This window comes from Phasianus colchicus, unplaced genomic scaffold, assembly GCF_987193195.1.
Source record: "Phasianus colchicus unplaced genomic scaffold, bPhaCol1.hap1.1 HAP1_SCAFFOLD_59, whole genome shotgun sequence".
NCBI classification, from domain to species: domain Eukaryota; kingdom Metazoa; phylum Chordata; class Aves; order Galliformes; family Phasianidae; genus Phasianus; species Phasianus colchicus.
The window spans coordinates 22,501-40,081 of record NW_028325235.1 but is presented as its reverse complement, the minus strand read 5'-3'; the positions used below and the strand labels follow the sequence as shown (position 1 = coordinate 40,081).

The 17,581-nt window shown below is 48.3% G+C and overlaps 1 pseudogene; it reads right to left on the bottom strand.

The window, feature by feature from the left end:
* The window catches only part of LOC149911688 (protein MANBAL-like), a 95,860-nt pseudogene extending 89,618 nt beyond the window's left edge, over positions 1–6,242 (bottom strand).
* Positions 6,243–17,581: the final 11,339 nt, after the last annotated feature.

Below are 17,581 nucleotides of genomic sequence, written 5' to 3'. Positions count from 1 at the left end.
GCTTATCCAAAGCTAATCTGAAAATTTCCAAACGTCTTCGCTCTAGAGAGAGGCACAGAAACCCATTGGATCAGGACTCCCATCACTAACTGGGCTCACCTCTCTCAGTCTGGTCCCTCACCAAACATCCAGGACTGGTTTTTACCATGTCCTTGCTGAAGAGCACACAAGATACGCAAGCACACCGTTCTCCCTAGGAAAAACATGGCTCCTAGGCATCTACACTGCAAACCTATAAACAGATGTTTAAATCTTATAGGAATCAGAACAACTTAAAACGTACGCCTGAGGCCCCTGTTTAGCAGTAACGGCTTGCTGAATTTGGGCTCACAATATGACTCCAACTTGTCACCTTCCTGCTTTCCAACTGCCTTCACTGTGCTTTGAAGCTAAGATCCAATGCCTTAATGCCCTTATGTAACAGCATCTACTTCATCAAACACAGAGGAAGGAGCGTCTCAGTAATATACATCACACACCAGCCAGGCTGGTAAAGATAGGTAACTCTTCTGTGACAGCTTCATTGGAACGTTATTGTATTAGCCTTGGTATCACCCGGAACTCATTCCATTCACTACTTTGAGGGGTCAGAGCCTAAACTCTACTAAAAGACCACATACCATCATGAAATCAGGTACACCTGATACGACCACACCACTAAGGCTCCTTTGCTAAACTTCAGTGGTTCCCAATGCTTGCTTAAAAAATAAAATCCAGCGAGAATATCAAGCGCCAACACTTTCCTCAGTATCCCAGCATCCCTGCCTTGTCCATCTCTGGCCAGCAGGACTAAATTCAAAGCAGCGCAAACCACAATTCCACACAGGTAGCCTGAAGCTATGTTTAATCTTGCAGATCAGAGCTCAATAAACATTGGCTTGGCACAAGTCACTCACAGAGAACAGGGGCTCTGCTATCACCAGTACCTGCTATACATCAAGAAGGAACGTGCTGAGGAAAATGAACACAGCAGCATACAACTAAGAGTTCCTCATGACTGTCAGCACTGAAAGCAAAGCAGGCTGAAGAAAAAACCTCAGGTAAATCCATAGAGGACAGCAAAGCAAGGAGGACGAAGGACATGGACTGATCCTGAACCAAACACATTAGACAACAAGAGCCTTGAGAGGACTAGTTGGTTACACAGATAAACAATACGCACACCTGAAATGGTGATTTCTTCTGAAGACTCTAGGGTGTTCCTCATCAAGAAAAAAGATAATACATTAAAAAAAATCAGGACGGATATAATTTGAAAATTCTTTTCAACTGACCTGGCATCCCGGGACAAACTGAAGACTAGACAGGACACCAGTGCAGAGAAAGAGAACCAACAGCATAGGGGGGTGCCACAGAGAAACTGGAAAGTGACCAAATCTTTGCTCAGATAGAAACTGCTGTGTAAGGCAGAAAGCTGATGGTGATACCTTCTGCCAATGAGGAGCACAGTGGGAGGATGAGGATGGATGATATCTGCAGCACAGACATTCACAACATGGCATAGCCTAACACAGAGCTACAATTCCAAAGTGATTATAAGGTTTTATTTAACAATGCTGTTGTGTGGGACGATTCAACTGCTTCAAGCTCAAACAAGCTGCAAGTGACTGATTAATCAATGCATCTCAGCAACCTCAAAACCTGATTGTCTTGGAAAAAATAAACAGAACACACCATCTCAAATAGCATATAATCAATCTAGAGAATTTAATCCAGCAGGCAGTCCTGTGACCAAATTTTGTGCTGGCAGCAGACTCTTCTTATGACCATTAGGAACATTCCCAGTTACAGAGCTACCACAACTTGGGCAGAAAATATACAGACCCACCTGGGAGAATAGAAAATAAAGAAGCAACTTACCCTCCCCTTATCCAACTCCACTCTCACATTTAGAAGTGAAACTACAACTTTAAATGCCAGGAAAAAATGAGGGAAAAAAAAAAAATCATCCGGTATTTTCCAGGCAAACACCAAGATCATAGAATCACAGAATGTCCCAAGCTGTACGGCATCCACAAGGATCATCAAGTCCAACCTCGTGCTCCAGGAAGGACCACCCAAACACAAACGGTCTTTAAGCTGCAGCAGCTCAGGACCAGGCCCACAGCCCTGGGGAGCCTGCTCCACAACCACTGGTATCAGATGCAGCAAGCACAGGGAGCAGGCAGGTAGGCACAGCAAAGCAGCAAGCAAAGACCAATCTCTGAGAGGGGGCCTGCTTACAGAAGTAAACCTGGGGCCTAAGTACAGAAAGCCCACACCTTTCACTTCCAATAAAGCTCCACCATTTTGACAGCCAAAACAGAAACCAGCATTTCACTTCTCATGAGTCTTCCCTGAACTCCCAAATAAATGGTTACTTGAGATGCCCTATTGCACTGCAACTGCTCATAATTAACAATCAAAATTATATCTTTCATGACATAAGAAGCTCAATTCTGCTTGATGGTAATGACAGTCTTTTCAACTGGCCTGGCATCCTGGGGCAAACTGACAATTAGACAGGATACCAACATAGAAAAAGAGAACTAACGGCATAGGGGGGTGCTACAGAGGAACTGGAAAGTGACCAAACCTCTGCTCAGGTAGAAAGCTGATGTGTCCTTTCATGTTATGAAAATCACAGTTGGCTTTCTGACAGTCTCCTGGATGATTCTCCCAAAAGCACCCTGCACTTATTCTGAAGAGAGAATCACAGAATCACAGAATCACAGAATTGCCAGGGTTGGAAGGGACCTCAAGGATCATGAATCTCCAACCCCCCTGCCACATGCAGGGCCACCACCATTCCACCTAATGCTAGACCAGACTGCCCAGGGCCCCATCCAATCTGGCTTTGAACACCTCCAGGGACGGGGCATCCACAACCTCCCTGGGCAGCCTGTTCCAGTACCTCACCACTCTCTCCGTAAAGAATTTCCCCCTGACATCCAACCTATATCTCCCTTCCCTCAGCTTAAAACCATTTCCCCTTGTCCTGCTGTCACTCACCCTTTCAAAGAGTTGATTCCCCTCCTCTTTGTAGGCTCCCTTTATGTACTGAAAGGCTGCAATGAGGTCACCCCGCAGCCTTCTTTTCTCCAGGCTGAACAAGCCCAGCTCCCTCAGCCTGTCCTCATAGGGGAGGTGCTCCAGTCCCCTGATCATCTTTGTGGCCCTCCTCTGGACCCTCTCCAACAGCTCCCTATCTTTCTTGTACTGGGGGCTCCAGACCTGGACGCAGTATTCCAGATGGGGCCTCACAAGAGCAGAGTAGAGGGGAACAATCACCTCTCTGTCCCTGCTGGCCACCCCTCTTCTGATGGAGCCCAGGATCCCATTTGCCCTCCGAGCCGCAAGGGCACACTGCTGGCTCATGTTAAGTTTTTCGTCTACCAAGACCCCCAGGTCCTTCTCCACAGGGCTGCTCTCAAGGACCTCTCCTTCCAGTCTGTAGGGATGCCTGGGATTCCTCCGGCCCAAGTGCAAAACTCTGCACTTTGCAGTGTTGAACCTCATCAGGTTCACCCGGGCCCACCTTTCTAGCCTCTCGAGGTCCCTCTGAATGGCATCCCGTCCTTCAACTGTGTCAACCACACCACTCAGCTTGGTGTCGTCAGCAAACTTGCTGAGGGTGCACTCAATTCCGTCATCAATGTCATTGATAAAGATGTTAAAGAGCACCGGTCCCAAGACAGATCCCTGGGGGACGCCGCTCGTTACCAGCCTCCACCTGGACATGGAGCCATTGATGATCACCCTCTGTCTGCGGCCTTTCAACCAGTTTCTTATCCATCGAGTGGTCCACCCATCAAATCCACATCCCTCCAGTTTGGAGAGAAGGATGTGGTGGGGGACCATGTCAAAGGCCTTGCTCAAGTCCAGGTAAATGACATCAGTCGCCTTTCCCTTGTCCACCGATGCCGTCACTCCATCATAAAAGGCCACCAGATTGGTCAAGCATGACCTTCCTCTGGTGAAGCCGTGCTGGCTGTCACGGATCACACGCCCTTTCCTCATGTGATCAAGCATGTCATCCAGGATGATCTGTTCCATGATCTTCCCAGGCACAGAGGTGAGACTCACCGGCCTGTAGTTCCCAGGGTCCTCCTTGCTCCCTTTCTTGTAAATGGGAGTGACGTGACCCTTCCTCCAGTCATCCGGGACCACACCAGACAGCCACGACTTCTCAAATATGATGGAGAGCGGCTCGGCAACCACCTCAGCCAGCTCCTTCAGAACCCTGGGATGCATGCCATCCGGCCCCATAGACTTGTACACATTCAGTCTCATGAGGCGGTCTCGGACCTGCTCTGTCCTCACAGCAGGGGGGGATTTACCACCCCAGTCCCCACCCAGAGGTGTAGGGATGCAGGGCTCAGGGACGGAAGGAGTACTGGAGTCCTGGCTGCCAGTGAAGACCGAGGCAAAGAACTCATTCAGTACCTCGGCCTTCTCTTCGTCCGTTGAAACCAGTTCTCCTTTTACGTTTACCAAAGGAGGTACACTCGCTTTGGCCTGTCTCTTCTGGCTAATGTACCTATAGAAAGTCTTCCTGTTGTTTTTCACATCCCTCGCCAAGTTCAGTTCCACCTGCGCCTTGGCTTTCCTGATCCCACATCTGCAAGTCCGGACAACATCCCTGTATTCTTCCCAGGTGGCATGCCCTTGTTTCCAGCGTTTGTACACACCTCTCTTTGCCCTCAGCTCTCTCAGCAGGTCCTTACTGAGCCACGCCGGCATCCTCCCTCCTCTGCCCGCTTTCTTGTTCAGTGGGACAGAGAGTTCTTGCGCTCTTAGGAAGGCATCCTTGAAGAGTAACCAGCTCTCTTCAGCATTTTTGTTTTTAAAGAGAGGAAGAGTTTTAAAGAAGGAAAGGAAGGCTCATGGAAACAGGCACACAAGGCCTGCAAGTGTTCCAGATCATGCCAGAGATAGGACCACCACAGTGCCAAAACACAATTTATCACTAAAGGAAACATTTGAGAGCATATTCACAACTTCTGCATAAGCTGTAATGATTCAGCATATTTAGCTTTCTTATCATTCAGTTGGAGAGGGCAGATGCTCTCACACATCAACCAGCAAGCACTTGGAGGAGCCAGCCCTCTGGTTTTTTCAGTGACAGACATCACTACTGCTGGCTCTGACACCTTACCATGAGATGCTTCAGTTTACTAACGTGGACTTCATTCTTTCCATCAGCAGCTACTCCTAAATTGACCTTCATTCATACAGTGACACCATCAACTTCTAGCACAAGCTGACCTGCAAAACAGAGAAAAGAAAACGGGATGGCAACAAACACAGAGATAACAGAATCACAGAATGGCCAGGGTTGGAAAGGACCTCAAGGATCATGAATCTCCAACCCCCCTGCCACATACAGAGCCACCAACCTCCACATTTAATACCAGACCAGGTTGCCAAGGGCCCTATCCAACCTGACCTTCAACACCTCCAGGGATGGACGGCCATCCACAACCTCTCTGGGCAGCTGTTCCAGCACCTCACTGCTCTCTCTGTAAAGAACTTCCCCCTGACATCCAACCTGAATCTTCCCTCCCTCAACTTCAAACCATTTCCCCTTGTGCTGCTGTTATCTACCCTTTCAAAGAGTTGATTCCCCTCCTGTTTGTAGGCTCCCTTTAGGTCCTGAAAGGCTGCAATGAGCTCACCCCGCAGCCTTCTTTTCTCCAGGCTGAACAAGCCCAACTCCCTCAGCCTGTCTTTGTAGGGGAGCTGCTCCAGACCCTTATCGTCTCCATAACGTGTTAATATTCTTTAACAAAAAAAGCAACGACAATACAGAAGGGCAGCTGCAGCAACGTATCAGTACATAAAGAAATGTACATAAAGAAGCCCGGCGCGGCCGCGGCGCCCCCCCCACCCCCCCGGAGCCGCCCGGCCGCGGCGCCCCCCCCACCCCCCCGGAGCCGCCCGGCCGCGGCAGCCCCCCCACCCCCCCCGGAGCGGCGCAGCACGGCCCGGTCCGGCCGTGTGTGACAGAACACACACACAAAAAAAGCAAATAAGAAAGAAAGCCATAACATAAGTAACGGCAGAAACACCAGTGGAATGGGAGTATATTACAAAGGTAAGAAAAGGACTGCTCACCATCTCCAAGCATTTACACCCACAGAACTGACTCCAGAGTGGAGAAACTTCCAGAAAGAAACCCTTCCCCCGTGGCAATCAGCCCTTAAACGAGCTCTGAGAGGGGCAGCCAGGCTCCACCCCTTCCAGCCACGGAGCTGCATTGCGTTCACCTGTGCTCCCAGGGCTGACCGGGTCCTTTCCTCAGGTGCTCAATCAGTGGTTCAGGCTGGGATTCAACACTTCTTATACAGCATAGCAAAGCAAAGCAGTAGATGAAAGAAAAACAACAAAAGAAAACTAGCAGGATTCTAGATGAAATAACACAGAAAACCTGAGGAAGCAAGGCAGAAGGCTAGGTTATGGCTGTGTGTCTGTCTGAACAGCTGCTCGGTGCACCCATCACAGACAGCTACATAGAACTGGGCTCCAGAAGCACTGACAGCTCCTGTCAGCTTCAGTATTAAAGCAATCTGATAAACTTCCAATTCCATATTTCAAGTACTTCAAAGAAAAAAGCATTAAAGCTGGCAAACATATGATGGCTTCAGTTAACAAACACGAAGTTAAATGGCACTTAAGGAAATAAGCATCCTTAAATTACTGCACCTCTTTTAGTTTATCCAGAGAGGCTTCTAGCTCCTTTAGAGCTTTGCTTCTAGCTCCTTTAGAGCTTCTTCTCATTCCCAGAGCTGGAAAAATCAAGGAAAAAATGTTGAAACGGCTCCAAAACCCATCCAATTTTCACCTAATCCCAATTTTGCCCTGCAGATGGGGTATTGTTTTTATTTACGGTGTTACACAACAGGTGACTAAAGTAACTGATGTAGCTTTGAAGTAATATCATTCCATAAAATATACTGTTTTTCTTTGAAATCTCTCTCTGAAATGAATTAATTCATACATACATTGTAGGAGGAATTTTACTAGCTGTGGGAATGGAATGTTGTATTCTGTAACTTATCCTTAGAAATAAGAAGAAGTAAAATTAGAAGTAAAATATTATGTATGTTAGCAGCACGTTTTAGAAACATTTTTTACTGAATTATGTGATTAATTCTTTCTTGCAAAACTGGAATAGTTGTTAAATGTTCTAAACAATGAGACTTAGAGCGTGTTAGAGATTAGAAAACATATTGTAGAGTTGTTTTGTTAGGATAAGAAACTCCCAGCAAGAGAAAAACAGATTTAGCAAACACCAAAGAAGCCAGGGCCTCTACACAAGGCCGGACTGTCTCACTCTGTGAGAAGTTGGGATGTGACAGGCAGGCATCAAGATACTCCCCTGTCTTTCTCTCAAGCTTATCTTTGTAGAAAGAAGGACAAGCAGATATCTGCAGAATAATGATCAGGTGTGAAATAATTAACTACAGATTCACACTCATGCAACAAAAATTTATGTTTGTTTAGTATTTCCAATGTTTAGTGAAGCATCAAGAAGATTGCGAACCTGAAGACCTCAGCCAATAAGGAACTAGGGAGAAGGAGATAAGCCAAGGAATAGGGAATTAAAGATGTAACTCTGTTTTCTATGTGCTCTCCTGCTTGCAGGAGGCCTGCCATTGCAATTGCAAATAAAACCTGCTTTATCAGAGATTCTGTCCTAGAAAATTATTTGGATATTTCCTATATTAGCCAAAGTCAATTGTAGGTTTGGATACAGCTGTAACTCCTTATTCTCCCTGAGAAACATAAGATCTGTGCCTCACTTCCAGCGTTAGGAAAGACTATCAATGAATATACAGATGTTATAATTAAGAAATATCCAGGAAAGTTAGGCTAAGTAAGATCATTGCTACAAGAGGATAATAAATGGAAAATGCTTACCAATTTGAAGGCTCACACTATTTTCCACAAGGAGCGATCTCCAGGAAGAGATCCTTCCTCAGTGGCAGTCAGCACTTAAATGGGATCTAGGAGAGGTGCAGACAGACTCCACCCCTTCCAGTAGTACAGGTGAATTACCTTCACCTGTGCTCCCGTGGCTGACACATTGCTTGTCTCAGGTGGTCAGTCAGAGGTTCAGGCCATGATTCAGCAGTTCCCATACACTTAATGATACCCAGAACATCTTAAAGTAAGGTAGAACTTTTCAAATAGCACCATTTAAGAGTGGCACAGGAACTGCACATTTGTAAGGCTTGGTTTTCTGTTGCTATCAGAAGTTCCACGCAATGGTGAACATTTCAGTCTTGCCATTGTCTCTACTACTAGCTTCTTGTGATGTTTACTTCTATTTCTGATAGCTCAGCATGAGTGTCTGAGAGCTGAAAGGGACAGTCTCAGGGAGACAGTAGAAAATGAGCAAGAGAGTCTCCAAACTGAAATGGAGAGTTTCCAGGAGACACTCTGAGCAGAGAGGGAGAATCTCCAATCTGAGAGAGATGCCCTCCAGTCTGAGAGGGATATTCTCAAGTCTGAACAGGATGCCCTCTGAATCGAGAGAGACTCCCTGCAATCTCAAAGAGAGAATCTCCAGGTTGAGAAAGAGAGTCTCCTAGCCAGGAGAGAGAATCTCAAAACCTGGCAAGTGTCTCCACACTGAGAAAGAAAGTCTCCAAGCCGAAGGGGAAGATCTCCAAGCTGAGAGAAGGAGTCTCCAATCTCAATGAGATGCCCTCCGAATCGAAAGAGACTCCCTGCAATCCAAACTCAACACCCTCCCGTCTGAACGGGACACCATCCAATCCTAACCGAGACACCCTCCAATCTGAACTAAATGCTCTCATAATTAAACAAGACAGACTCCGAGCCGAGCTGGAGGATGAGAGCATTGGAACTGACCAACCTGATCAACCACAGGAGGCACCACAATTGATGTCAGTTGCCCCTGTGAGAGGACGGAAAACAAGATGAATCTCAACTCAGTTAGAAGAGAAGAAAGAGGAGCAAAGAGGTCCAGAGGAGTGGCTCTGAGATCCAGGGAAAGCACCCCTGAGTCCAGGGGAGGGGCCCTCAGTAAGACCACGGTCATCAACGCCTATGAGGGCAACAAGAAGTCCTGAAAGAGTAAGAGGTGAGCAAGATATTGTTACCATTGTTGATCGATCTCTGAAAATGAATGAAATTCGAAGTCCGAGAAAAGACTTTTCATGTCACCCAAATGAGCCTATTGCCACCTGGTTACTTCAATGCTGGGACAATGGGGCCAACAGTGTGTGGCTAGATAAGATAGAGAGAAGCTCGCCAACTGGGTGGCATTGCTAGGGAATCAGCCATTGATAGAGGCATTAGTACATGCCAGAACCAGGCCTTCACCCTCTGGAAGAGGATGCTGTTAGCTGTAAAAGAAAGATACCCCTTCAAAGACGATCTGATGCCTGAGAAAAAGAAATGGGCTGATATAGAAAAAGGCGTCCGTTATTTGAGAGAATATGCTGTGGTGGAAATGCTACATAGTCCCGATTTCATTCCTGATGAGCCAGACCACGAGCACGATCCTGAGAGAGTCAGGTGTACACCAAATGTGGTGTACATTCACAAAGACTGCACCAGAAAGGTATGCCAGTACATTTGCAGCAATGTATGGCAGAGGAGAAAGAAGACCCCTTATAAGTGAACTGATTAATAAACTTCAAGACTTTGAGTTACATTTACACCCTCTACAAGTTTGTGTTTCAGCCATTGCAGAAGTAGCTGAAAAGCTGAACAGAATGGAAAGCAAACAAGAAGATATAATAGACAAACTGTCAACTGTGCCTAATGCTGATGGATCCAAGGTGGTAACAGATGCATCGAATGGGAACCAGAATTCCCAAAACAGCCTACTGGAGGGCCTGATCAACTTGGTTTCCTCCCAGCTGGTGTCATCCAATGTCTCTTCTATCAAAAGAAGACGTCCTCCTGCTTGAGCAAGTGACAACAGTAAGACTATGTCACATTTTGCCTTGTGGCATTACCTACATGACCATGGAGAAGATATGAAGAAGTGGCATAAACAGTTCAAGCTATGACTCAACAGCTCCCATTCACAGGGCCATTAAATGACAGATGTGTGTCACTGGGAGTTGTAGGTGTGCAAACAGCACTCTGCATACCCAGCTGTGATTTCAGCCTTCGCTGTCTGGGCTGCTCACACAGATCTCAGCATCTGCTGTGTCAGCACTGAGATCCGTGCTCCCCAGTCTGTTAGAAGAGTCACCAACCAGCACCGAGGACAGCCTGGGATCAAAGTGTGAGGACTATCACAGGTCATCCATCAGCCTCCCTTGGTAGACATTCACGTTATTCATTTCCTTTGCTCTGTGGCTGTATCAGCACTTTAAGAGCACAGCCTGAAGCTGTGATAGAGCGCCTGGGGAGGGGTGCAGCCCTGCAAGCACAGCTGGGGGCAGTTTGGCTGTGGGGTGGGGCAGAACCAGTCTCCACCCCTCCCTGACTCCATTTAAGGGCTGGGAAGCACAGGGGCAGCATCTGAACCTGGGGAGTGCTTCCTTTAGAGTGTGGGGTGAGTCTTACTCAATGGGGTGGGTGATCCCTTCCCTATTTTAGGGCTGTGATCTCTCCCTTTTCTAGGGTCTCCTGACTACGTTGGAGGGCTGGCAGCCATCTGTACATGGAAACCGCTTCCTTTAGTGTGTGGGTGAGTGTTGGTCCTTGGAATGGGGTGAGTGGCTCTGTTTTTATTTCAGGGCTGTGATCCCCCCTCTTTGGGGGATCCTAATGTCATTTAAGGGTGGTAGCTGTAAGGACAACATCTGAACCTGGAGACTGCTTCCTTTGGGGTATGGGGTGAGCAATTCCTGCTTTGATTCAGAGTTGTGAGCTCTGCCTTTCTGGGGGAATCTCAAGCTGGATTAGAGCAGCTGTATCTGCTGTGTGTGTTGTTACCTCTTCAGTGGTTCTCACCTCATAATCTCCAGTCTGGGGCTCCAAACGTGGTTTGTCTGCTCCTATGTCATCCCACTTCATGGCTGTAATTCATAGTGCCATGTGTTAATTGCACCAATACAGAATTTTTAAGGGCATTCTGTGCATTATTATCATGTATTAAATTACATTCTGCATCTCTTCTGACTTCATTTTGCAACCCGATGGGGTTTAAGGATTGCCTGGGCTCCTCTGATCAGTGGTGTGAGATCTGTGCAGCAGGTAATGAACATCGCAAGCCCCACGTTGGTGCACTGCTTGTATGCAGGTTTGCGATGCGGTCCAACTCCCCCACAGTGACCATCCACAGCTGGATCAGGTTGCTCAGAGCCTGACCCCGTTTCACCTTGAAAGGGATAGCACATTCACCACATCTCTGGCAACCTGTTCCACCACCTCACCACCCTCACTGTGGAAGACATTTCTTGTATATCTAACCTCAATTTTCCCTTCTTCTTTCCTTTAGGCATTGAAAGGCTGTTACCAGGTCACCTTGGCGCCTTCTCTTCTCCAGGCTGAACAGCCCAACTCTCTCTTCTTATAAGAGAAGTGTTCCATCCCTCGGTTCATATTTGTGGCTGTACTCTGGATGTGCTCCCACAGCTCCGCATCTCTCCTGCACTGAGGACTCCTCATTTGGATGCAGCTCTCCAGGTGAGGCCTCACCAGCGCAGAGCAGAGGGGCGGGGATCACCTCCCTTCGCCTGCTGACCGCGCATCTTTGGATGCAGCTCAGGATACGGTTGGCTTTCTGGGCTGGAAGGGCCCATTGCTGGTTTGTGTCCAGCTCCCACCCACCAGTACCCCAGGCCTTATTGGGCAGGACTACGCTCAGTCTTTTCACTCCCCAGCATATTTTGGTGGTGGGTGTTCCCTCATCCCAGCTGCTGACCCTGCACTTGGATTTGCATCCATTGCTCAGCCTGTTGAGTCCCTCTGGATGGCGTCCTGTCCCTCTGGTGTGTCACTGCACCCCCAGCTCGGTGTCATTAGGGTGCACTTAATTCCACTGTTTATGTTACTGATGAGGGGCAATCCCAGATGTTTATACGAACTGGGCGTAGAACCCCTTGAGAGCAGCCCTGCGGAGAAGGACTCGGGGATCCTGGTGGATGAGAAGCTGGACATGAGCCAGCAGAGCGTGCTTGCAGCCTGGAAGGCCAACTGTATCCTGGGCTGCATTAAAAGAGGGGTGGCCAGCAGGGAGAAGGAGGCGATCGTCCCCCTCTGCTCAGCTCTTGTGAGGCCCCATCTGCAGCACTGCGTCCAGGCCTGGGACCCCAGCACAGGAAGGACGTGGAGCTCTTGGAGCGGGTCCAGAGGAGGGCACTGAGATGGTCAGAGGGCTGGAGCGCCTCTCCTATGAGGAAAGGTTGAGGGAACTGGGATTGTTTCTCTTGGAGAAGAGGAAGCTCTGGAGAGACCCCATCACAGCCTTCCATTACTCAAAGGTAGAGCATAAGCAGGAGGGGGAATGGCTGTTTACGAGGGTGTATAGTGATAGGGCAAGAGGAAATGGTTTTAAACTGAGACAGAGGAGGCTTAGGTTGGTTATCAGGAGGAAGTTTTTCACGCAGAGGGTGGTGATGCACTGGAACACGTGCTTTAGAGTCACTTCCAGGAGGATCTGCTCCGTGATCATTCCCAGCACAGAGGTGAGACCGACGTGGTCGTAGTTCCCTATCCTTAATGACAGGTGTGCTGTTGCCTTTTTACTCACCAGAGACTTCACCTGACTGCTTGACTTCTCAAACACCACTGAGAGTGGCTCAGTGACTGCAGCAGTGAATTCCCTCAGAACTCTGAGACTCATCAGGACCCGAAGACTCCTGGATGTTCGGGTCCTCAGGTGGTCCAGAACCTGATGTCCCATCACAGTGTGGGATGGGGAAGGGTCTGTGGGACTGGCATTGCTTCCTCAATCCCCACCTACCAAACCAAAGGTGAGGGCTGTGTCTAATGAGCAGTTATCAGAGAAGAGGGAAGCTAAAATGATGTTGGGTACCTGAGCCTTCTCATCTGTTGTTCCCAGCTGCAGTGCTGCCGGTAAGCAGCATCGTGCACAGAGTGCAGCCACGTTGCTCTGAGAAAGGAGCACTGCAGTGCACGTTTGTGAAAGAGGCACTACCCTACATGTGGGGGGCAGTGCCTTCAGTACTGTGTTGTGTCCAACAGTGGCAGCGGAGAGCTGAGTGGCAGCTGCTCCAGAGCGCTGTAACGACTGCATGGAGGTGTGTGGGTCTTCATGAGAACAGCCAGGAACTGAAGTCTGCGTTTCCTGGGACGCCTCGGGACCTCACTTTGCTGGCTGGTAATTGTCTGCCCAGCAGGTAAGGGCAATGCACACCCACCAGCGTTCACCCATTCCATAGCATGTGTCACGGAATTAACTAGATCAGTTTATGCCCGTGACAGGGGGCAGTAGGCCCCTGCCCTCCCCACCCCCCCCGCCTGGGCCCACAAAATGGGAAGGAAGGGGGAAAAGGAAAAAAACAGCGGCAACAATCTATGGAGGTAAACTTATTTTACTAACTATGATATTGGAATGCAAAATAATACGATATAATACAATCTAATTGAAATTGAGACTAATATCTCAAATAAGATATGAGAGAGAGTTCCCGAGACCAAGTCAAACCTGAAAAAGCTTGGAACGGCTAGGAAAGCACCCTCCAGCACCCACTGCCAGGCAGTAAGAGACCGCCCCCCCCGGAAGGGTCAGATCCCGTGACTTCCGCAATGTATAGGGATAGGTATGTAGAGTTAGAACATTAACACTTCCAGTACATGATGTTTTGATGTGGAATATTGAAAATCAAATAAGCAAAAACCAAAACCATGACAGCATGGCACAACATGGTTCTCCCAGTGCTCTTATTGCACTTAATGGTGCTCAAAAGGCTGCCTGTCCTTTTCTTTCTGTGTTCTCCTTGTCTCTGGCCTTTCACTGCGGTGTTCTCCTTCCCTTTGCCTTTGCTGTTCCTATTACATTCTCTTGCCCTCCTGTTTTTGTGTTCCATGCCACATTCTCTTGGCCATTGCCCTTGGCTTTCTTTGCTGCATTCACTTCAGCATTCAGTTTTGGCATTCCCTGCCGCGTTCTCTCGCCCTCCTGTTTTGGCATTTCCTTCCGTGTTCTCGTGGCCATCATCCTTGGCATTTCCTTCCGTGTTCTCGTGGCCATCATCCTTGGCATTTCCTTCCGTGTTCTCGTGGCCATCATCCTTGGCATTTCCTCGCCCTTCTGTTTTTGTGTTCCATGCCACATTCTCTTCAGCATTTGGTTTTGGCGTTCCCAGCAGCATTCTCTTGCCCTCCTGTTTTGGCATTTCCTGCCATGTTCTCTTGGCCCTTGCCTGGGCATTCCCTGCGGCATTCTCTTTGACCTCCTGTTTTGGCGTTCCAGCCACATTCTGCATTGGCCGCCTTTGTCGTGTTCTCTTTGGTCTCCAATTTTGGCACTTTCTGCCATGTTTTCTCTTAGCCCTTGCCTGGGCATTCCATGCCATGTTCCCTCGGCCTTCCGTTTTGGCATTTCTTGCTTTGTTCTCTTGTCCTTTGCCTTTGGCCTTTCCTGCTGTGGTCTCTTTGGCTGTATATTTTGGCCATTCCTGTTGCGTTCTCCTTGCCCTCACTTTGGCATTCCATTGGGTGCTCTCTTGGCTTTTTGCCCTTGCGTTAACCTTGGCTTTCCATGGGATTTCTGCTTGCCTTTGCCTTTGGCACTCTGGGATTAGCTGGGAGGCAGTGTTCATGTTAACCTCGACCTGAACCCACAGCTGAATGGGAGTTCTCACAATAATTATGTTAACCTGCAGCGTACCTGTAAACCAAACCCTTAACCCAATATTAAAAATGCCTCTTACCCTAAATGCTGACATAAAAATAATGCCCCATGTTTTCTGTCAAAGTAACCTTAATTGTAATTGTAGTGCAGAATACTATTGTTAAGTAACTGTAACTTCAAACCTATAAATAGCATTAATTATATCCCTAACGCTCCCTTGCGTCGTCATTAGAGCAACACGCGGAGGGTGCAGCCCTATATATGTGGGGCAGTGCCTTCATTACTGTATTGTGTTCAGCAGGTGGCAGCAGAGCTGCGGTCCTCCCGAGTGCCGTAACAACTGTACGGAGAGATGAGCGGGTCTTCATGGGAACAGCAAGGAACCAGAATCTGCATTTCCTGGGACGCCCGGAACTTCACTTTGCTGGCGGGTAATTGTCTGCCCAGCAGGTAAGGGCAATGCACACCCACCAGTGTTCACCCATTACTTAGTGAGACCAAGGTAGGGTTTCCAGAACTCATTTCTACATTTCATGGTGCCCTGAATGCTGCTTGTCTTATTCTTCCTGCATTCTCCTTGCCTCTGGCCTTTCACTGCGGTGTTCTCCTTCCCTTTGCCCTGTCTTTCCCTGTTGTGTTCTCTCGCCCTTCTGTTTTGTTGTTCCCCCTGGCATCCTCTTGGCCATTGCCTTTGGCCTTCTTTGCTGTGTTCTCTTTGGCCTTTGTCCTCAGCCTTCTTTGCCACGTTCTCTTTGGCCTCCTGTTCTGGCATTCCCTGCGACGTTCTCTTTGGCCTCCTGTTCTGGCATTCCCTGCGACGTTCTCTTTGGCCTCCAGTTTTGGCGTTCCTGGCCGCGTTCTCTTTGGCCATTGCCCTTGGCGTTCTTTGCCACATTCTCTTTGGCCTCTTGTTTTTGCATTCCCTACAGCGTTCTCTTTGGCCCCTTGCTCTGGCATTTTGTGCGACGTTCTCTTTGGCCTCCAGTTTTGGCGTTCCTGGCTGCGTTCTCTTTGGCCATTGCCCTTGACCTTCTGCACTGGCCTTCCATGCAATGTTCTCACGGACCTTGCCCTCCATTTTGGCCTTCTCTGCGTTGTTCTCTTTGCTCTCTGTTTTGGCGTTCTCTGCAGCCTTCTCTTCGGGCCTGACCTCTGATGAGGCCTTCTCTTTGGTGTTCTCCATGCCTTCGCTGTCCCTTTGCCTTTCCTGTTGCCTTCCATTGTGTTTCATCTATGCCTTTGCCCTCTGTTTTGGTGTTCTTTCGGGTGTTCTCCTTGCCTTTTGGTTTTGCCTTGGCCTTCCCTAATGGTCACTCCGAGCATAATCCTAATATACCTAACCCTAATACCTTCACCCTGACCCTATTGAGCTCTGAACCCCAAATGCAGTGCTAATTGTAACCATGACTGTATAGATAACTGTAGTAACCGTCCAAACTAACGCTGAACCTACGCTTGAATTGGGCACTAAACCCATCTGTAACCTTCTGTGTAATACTAACAAAAACACTTACAGCTTCCCTGTTAAACACTCCTAACCCTAATATTACTCAATTTGTCAGAGTAGTGTTTGGCTCCCATGTTTTGTGGGGGCGGGCTTACGGTGTGCGTCGTTTGCGTCTCGGCCTTCCTCTTTCTAAAGCACGTCTCTCTGTATTACAGGTGAAGATCCTTCGGTACTCCCAGTCGATGACTTGCCCCACTTTCCAGGCTTTCCACACTGACCGCCAGCTCGGTTCAGTCGAGCCGTTACCCGCATCCCCCGGTCTGTTCCCTTTCCATAGTCTTCCTTTCGCTCTGCCACAAGCCCCTACCACCGCCCGAGATCATCGCAGGCAATGTGGGGACGTGACACTCAGTCTCATTATAGTTCATCCCATTGGCCTCAGCACAGCGATCCAACACACCCTTCCTTAGCCCCCTTTTACTCCCAGGCCAACCAATGCTTCCTTCGGATGCGATTTGTGTTCCTTCCCAGCCACTGTGAGACTCGTGCCCCTTTGTGGCCATTTTGAGAGTTGCGCTGACTTGAGCGTGTGCAATCAATTTATCTCAACCAAATTGGTGTTAGCTTTGCAGTCATTTTGCATCAACCAAATTGGCTTTGCATTCAATTTAATTCAACCGAATTGGCTTTAGTTTTGCATTCAATTAATGTAAACCAAATTGGCTTCAGCTTTGCCTTGCTTATGGGGTTGGGTTAGCTTTGCTTTGTTTGTTTCTAGCGCAGGGCTAACCCAACCCCATAACCAACGCTCAAGGCCTGTTGGAGGCAATCCGTGTTCCTTCCCGGCCACTGTGAGACTCGTGCCCCTTTGTGGCCATTTTGAGAGTTGCGCTGACTTGAGCGTGTGCAATCAATTTATCTCAACCAAATTGGTGTTAGCTTTGCAGTCATTTTGCATCAACCAAATTGGCTTTAGTTTTGCAATCAATTAATGTAAACCAAATTGGCTTCAGCTTTGCCTTGCTTATGGGGTTGGGTTAGCTTTGCTTTGTTTGTTTCTAGCGCAAGGCTAACCCAACCCCATAACCAATGCTCAAGGCCTGTTGGAGGCAATCCGTGTTTCTTCCCGGCCAGTCTGAGACTCGTGCCCCTTTGTGGCCATTTTGAGAGTTGCGCTGATTTCAGCATGTACAGTCAATTAATCTCAATCAAATGGGCTGTAGCTTTGCAGTCATTTTGCATCAACCAAATTGGCTTTAGCTTTGCCTTGCTTATGGGGTTGGGTTAGCTTTGCTTTGTTTGTTTGTACCGCAGGGCTAACCCAACCCTGTAAGCAACACCCAAGGGCCGTTGGAGGTCATTTGCCTTCCTTTCCGGCCAGTCTGAGACTTGCATTCTGTTTT